The sequence below is a fragment of the Fukomys damarensis genome, unplaced genomic scaffold, assembly GCF_012274545.1.
Source record: "Fukomys damarensis isolate Sample0158 unplaced genomic scaffold, DMR_v1.0_HiC HiC_scaffold_26, whole genome shotgun sequence".
Taxonomy (NCBI): Eukaryota; Metazoa; Chordata; class Mammalia; order Rodentia; family Bathyergidae; genus Fukomys; species Fukomys damarensis.
The window spans coordinates 35477962-35484568 of NW_022900938.1; the positions used below are offsets into that span (position 1 = coordinate 35477962).

Sequence of the window (6607 nt, forward strand, 5' to 3'; positions counted from 1 at the left end):
CATTGGTCGCACCGAGAAGGCTGGCCCTTCCCATTGGCCCGGCCCTCATATTGAACGGGCCAATGGGAACTGCGGTTTCAGGTCGCCATAGAGACCGATGCTGTTAAAAGCAAGAGGGCCTGTGGAAGGAGGGGAATGAAGATGAAGGTGTCTTCGGCCTCCAGCGCGGAAAGAGATGGAAGCAAGAAGTACTAAGGGATTCCAGGGCGCTGGCTCTGAAATTTGGAGCAGGTTTGTTTACCTTACTGTTAACCTGACTCTCCGCCTGATAGGATTTGTCCCTTGGCGTCAAAGGCTGGAAGAGTTGAACCCCTAGATTTATCCTTGACTGTAAGAGCCACAGGGTGGGCGTTTCAGTTTTCCCGTGTCCCTCCGGGGAGCCTGTGAGGTTTTGACCTTTGACCTTTGACATCGATGCAGCTTCTGCTACTTCAGGTGAGTTCTCGCCCATCCTTTGAATCGCTGCCCCCTCCTGACGTCACTTGGTCACTTGAATTCTGCTTATGCTTATTGTCACTACTCTTTCTCTGAGGCAGATCTTGCTTCAGATTTTTGAGTCTTCAACCCATTGTCCTTCCCAACGAAGTCTCAATAAGGGTTTTCTTTGCATGATATTTTGTAAGGAAACAGGTTTATGGATTATATGATCAATGCCGAAAGATCAACAGGTAACAAGTGTGTTCCCTGCTTCCCAAACAAACCTTTAAACTCCCTCCGTTGACACGTAGTTATTAGACACCCCTGTATGTGCATTGTGCGCTATGAACTTGACAGGTGCCTGGTCTTTCCCTGAGAGGTTACAGGATCAAAAGGATATAGGTGCCAGAGTCCGGCCTTCATAGATTCTGATGGTCTCACTGGAAAAAAGGGGAAATACGATTTTGATATTTTTATACTAACCCTTTTAGTTAAAGAACACTGTTACTGCCCCTCTGATTAGAAGGGCCATATTGTGGTGAAGAAGCTTATAGGATGTTGGAATGTACAGTTATTTTGGTTGAGGGAAGCAGATTAATGTATGCGAACTACATATGTCTAACTATTGTTCTGAATTTTAAGTTGGTTTTTGTATTACTGTGACTGAAGATTACAAAAAAGGTAACCTGAAATCAATATTAAGATAGTAGTTTGAGAAAACCATTTAAATTGTTTTACAGTTCTTTGTAGGATTTGGCTGTGGAACAAATCAGGAACATACTTGAACTCCCTAAATACTTTTAGGATTAGGAAGGGACTACAAGGGTCAAGAAGTTGGCTGTCTCATGACTTGCCATCATGGTAATAAGCTACTTGTAATTTCTTTGGGCTTTTAAAGAATATGTATTTATAGGTGAATATAAAGAGTAAAATATAAATTTTTATGAATCATTTAATGTACTATCAAGATACCAGTGGTTTTGGTTTTTAAATTTTTCAGTAAAATTTAATGAATGGAAGATTTACCTAGTTAAAAGAGAAAAAAATGGGTATTTCCTCTTTTTCTTGCCTTTGGCTACCTTAGAAAGATGAAAAAAGAGCTAATTTTTTGTTTTTGTTGTTCAAGTAATCTTTTAGTTTTGTGGGTTTTTTTCAGTACGCATTTGATTAGTATTTTGATATTGTGTATTTCACATTTGTAATGATTAAAGTATTTCTAAAATCGCTCATGAATGATGTTCCCTAAAATAAGTTGTCATTCAACATTAATTTTTTTCTTGTTATACTAAGTTGAAAACTTTCTTTTGAACTTGCTGTTACTTTACTAAGCATGGGCTAGCTAAGGCTAAGAAAGCACTCACTTCCCTTAAAAGTTGGTGCTATCCAGACTTGCTTGGGTCTTCACTGATTTCTAAGTTCCTTTCCTCATGAAGGGGGTGATTATCTAGAAGTATCTAGATACATTATCCAGGATACTTCTCCCAAATTTGCCTCGTTTCTCCTCTCCTCAAGTTCTTGCTGCACTTGGGCTTCCTTCAGTTTTTCAAATAATCTTGCCTCATTTTTGATCGAGGGGACCCAGCATGAGGTTCCTCAACTTAGTTTTCCCAAATCTTGGTCTCAATTTTCACACATCTTAAATTTCTTCAGCCTTGATTGAGAAGATGAAGATATCGGCACTTGTGCTTCTAAATCTCTTCCATATTCTCTCATGTAGGATTTTTCTCTACTGATTATAATATTTTCCTGAAGTTGTTTTACACCCTTTCCACCAAAGATTTTTTTTGAGGGGGTACCAGGGATCAAACTCTGGACCTTGCACTTGGGAAGCAGGTGGTGGAATCACTGAGCTAAATCCCCGACCCCCCAAAGATTTTTTCAAAGCCTTTTATAAAGCCACTTACCTTTCACCCTACCATTATCTCCTTCTACTGGCCCTCCCTTTCACAATGAAACAGTAGGAAGGGAATTTCCTGAGGGGTCTACTTTTTCACCCCCAATGTTTTGACCCTTGAATACAACTGAAATTATTCCAAGGGTAGTCTCCATAGTGTAGTAATTATCACATTCTCTTAATAACAGAAATGATTCTAAAGATGGTGCTCTTTCTCCTCAAAATTCCAACTCATTTTGCCAATTTAGTTTTCTCATGCAAAAGTATCCTTTGCTTACAAGTGGCAGTGCCCCAGTTCCAGATTGCCAGTGAAGAGAGAAAAAAATCAAGGTCACCCAGCCTTAGGAGCCATAGAAATGCAAATGACATTCTTAAACCTGTTACCCATTCCATTTGGTGGGTTCAAGGGCTGAAAGGAATGAATGGTTCAGTCTGACTTTGCTGCCTAGGACGAGGTTAAAAGACTGAAGAGGTTGGGTGACCCTACTCAGGAACAAAAGTTAACAGCAAAAATCCAAAGAACTTTTCATCTACCAGGCAGAAATAAGTCAACCTGAACCTTTCAGAGATTATGAAAACTTTGTGACTTTCCAATGTTTGTTATGTTCATATTAGTGCATAATAATTAGTGATAAATTTCTTGGGAGAAAAAATACTAGGGAAAAGGAATAGAGTGGTGATGGTGAACCTTTTAGAGTTTTCAATGATAGAAACAGCTCACTGTAGCACATGTGTCAGAGGTTCACCACCACTGGAATAGAAGGAAGCAGGAAAAACATCTGTCTTCTCATCTTGGATGTCTATGGAGGAGGTTTGGGCAGTGAAGAGAGCTCCCAAAGGTACACTGGTTAGAGGAGGCAAGTGGCAAGTGCAGGAAAGAGCAGTAGAGTATGCAGGGCCTTGAGGAGGGCTGCTAGGGCTTAATAGTAATAGTTCACTGCGGTTTGAAGATTGCCTGGGCCCTGAGCTCAGCCCCACTCTGAATATGCAGCCCTCCCGCCCTGCCCCTTAAGGACCTGGCCCAGTTATTACCTAGAAGGGTTTTTCTGCAGGTTTCCTGGCCCTGACCCTTTCTGAGAGGCTGACTTCTTTCTGCCTTAGTGTATTATTGAGGCACTTGATACTCTGTCTTCTAATGTAAATTATCCATGTGTGGTCTTCCTTCCCTAGAGAATAAGATGCCAAGGCTGTGACTGTCCCACAGTGCCTCATAATACCTCCCACATTAAGAAAATCCAGTATTCATTGCTTTTTGTTGTCATTCTTGGAAACTCTTGACTTCCAACAGTGAACACATTAGAAACAGTAATATTGGGAGGTAATTTGAAGAAGATGAGATTAGACATTCAGTGTGGAAAAATGAGTTAAAGTATGGCAGAGTACAGTAGAGGTGTTTGCCACATTGCTTCCAACAAGAGAATGAAGCCTCAGATCTGATTGCTACCTGATTATGAGAGGGGATCTGTGTGAGAAGGCCTGAGAGTGTGTGCTTTGGCATGTTCACAGCGAAGGTTGTAAAACTCTGTAGTAGACAAAATAATTTGAACTCCTTAGGAAGCATCTGTTTTGCTCAGTCTTGGAACACGTAGGTTCATGACAATATTTTCACAAACTGAGAAAGACATGGAACATCTAGTATGTGTAATGGACATTTGGTATATGTAAAGGACATGTTTTTTAGAGCCTGTATCCATGGCCCTTAAAGGAAGTAACCCTGTCTGCCTCAATCATGTTCCTGGTCTCTGCCTCATCCCTGTGAGGACCTGACTCCCAGGCAGCGGATCCATTGGCTAACTGTTAACCCTTAACCTGTAATGGTGCCAATCAGATTCTTCCAGCTATTTGGATTTGAAAAAAACAAGCATGCTAGCTTGTCCTTTTGCTACCTCAAAATATGCTTCTTTCATGGAAGGATTATTTTGGGCTGAAAAAAACAGATAGCCAAAATGATCTTTTACTTCTCCTTTCCCTTTAAAAATTTCCCTTTTAAAATTACAATAGCTAGGTAGGTGTGGTGGGCACACCTAAAATCCCTCCACTCTGGGAGACTGAAGTAGAATGATCAGTTTAGCAAGACCCTGTCTCAAAATTTAATAAAGGGGGCCGGGGATTTAGCTCAGTGATTCCACTGCCTGCCTTGGGAGCACGAGGTTCTGAGTTTGACCCCTGGTACCAAAAACAAAGCAAAACAAACAAAAAAACCCACAACAAAATTTAATGAAGAAAAGAAAAGATAACTCAAACTGCAGAAAGCAGAACTGTGGATGATGGAGACTATGTAACATAAATTTCCACTTGTAAATGTGTCTCACTCTCCAGTATCAGGAAGAGAACTGCATACTTCAAAGACAACTCATATCACCCGAGAGGACTCTTATGAGCATCACTAACCTTGTTAAATGGCCCTATTTACCATCCATTTCCTATCACCTTTCCCCCTTGCAAGAATCCCTTAAGCAGCTTCTCCCTTGCCTATACCTTTTCTCTACACTTTATCCCCTTTGTTGAGATTCTTTTTAGGTCCCATATTCCAGCTGCCTCCTTGAATCACATTGCTTTGTGAATGTCCTATACTTAATGAAATCAATTTTTTTCTCTTGTCTTTTATAAATTTAGTTCAGATCCCTGACATTGAATTTAGGATGGTAGAGGAAAAGTGTAAGATAAGTGCCTTGGAACGGCTTCCGCCATTCCCATAAATAACTTCCTTCTTCGCCTTAGTTTCCACTTACTTCCTACCTCACACGTCACCTGTCATGAGACTGGAGCACAAACAAGGCTTTCATGCATAGAAAATATAAATGTCCAAGAGTGGCCCCTGAGTGGCTGCTCATGCAGCCCATGCAATCCCCAACCCGCCTACACCAGTCACCCCAATATATAACCAAGCCCCTTCCCGTTTTTTCTCTCTCCCTCTCTCTATTTTTCTCTCTCTCTCTCTCTCTTGTTCTCTTTCCACGGAGTGGGCCACCATGCCACCTCAGCTCCTTAATAAAGATCTCTCATTCCAGCTCTGTCGGTGTGCGGAGTGGTCCTTGGCAGGCTCCGGTTTCTTTCAAAAAGTATTTCTCCTCACCTCCACTATACTCCCCATGAATTCATACTGAAAGTTTTTCCCTTGGAGTTGGTCCATGAGATTCATTTCTTTTCATCTCACTTATTCAATTATTTTCTTGGTTCTCCTTTAGTGAATCTCTATTTCTTTATAACCAGAAACCTTCACTAATGTGTAAATATTTTACAATAAAAGATAACATGTATTTTACTATGACCATGGTATTGGACTGTGAAGGATAATAGCTACATAGATTTCTAACAAGGAAAGATTACAAAATGAATCATGTTGCTAATCCAAATTGCAGGAAAGACCTTTATTTAATGTGGGGGGAGTCTATTCTTCGTCCTTTTCCTTGTCAGATTTCTCTTTCTCAATTCTTAGTTTTCCTTCAAGTTGAGGGCAAGAAAACACTTACACTAATTGAATGGATGCATTTTTATGGAATATAAATTATACCCCAACAAAGTTAATATGCATAAAAACTTTAAAAAAATAACAAATTTCTTAAAGCTCTCATATATGATCACATAGTAAGTTTGAAAATAATTTTCTTTCATGACTAAAAATCTTTCAAGTGACATTACACTAAGTTTAGACCTCATTTGTTAAACTTTTTGTTTCCTGCATCAGGTATCAAACTCAGGACCTTGAGCCTGTGAGGCAGGCACAGCATCACTGAGCTGCCTCCTTGGCCCTTATTAAATATTTTTTAAAACATTGCATAGTAGCCTGGCATGGTAGCACATACCTATAATCCCAACACTCTGGGAGGCTGAAACAAGAGGATCACAAGTTCAAGCCCAGCCTTGGCAATTTAGCAGTGTAGTGAAGCTCTGTCTCAATATAAGAAACAAAACGGGGCTGAAATATAGCTCAGTGTGAAGGCCTTAGGTTCAGTCCTCAGTACAACAATAAATAGCAGAGCAAATTGACATCTGGGAAGTCAAAAATTTGCTAGCAAAAAAGACTAAATTACAAACATTGTACGATTGGTAGATGGATTTGAAATTTGAGTATCTTAACTGGGTACATAAAACCAATTTTGTACTTCTATAGCTGATTATGGTATTTTAACTATTCTATCTAATAATATAGTATAGGCATTAACTGACCTTAGATTTAGAACCCTCCTAAGCACATGGTATTGCACCTAGATTTTCAAGATAATTAAATGCTTTTCTCTGCATAACTCACTAAAATTTATTAATATTCTCAATGCCATCAATGTCAATGTTTTA

At 39.8% G+C, this 6607-nt stretch overlaps 1 protein-coding gene across 1 annotated transcript in view; it reads left to right on the forward strand.

Moving 5' to 3' along the window:
• The first annotated feature begins 37 nt into the window (after positions 1-37).
• Positions 38-6607, forward strand: part of Ccdc148 (coiled-coil domain containing 148) — a 301801-nt gene continuing 295231 nt past the window's right edge. Inside the window, exon 1 of the mRNA XM_010606782.3 lies at positions 38-231. The gene's annotated coding sequence lies outside the window, so the exon portion shown is untranslated. The remainder of the gene's footprint in view (positions 232-6607) is intronic.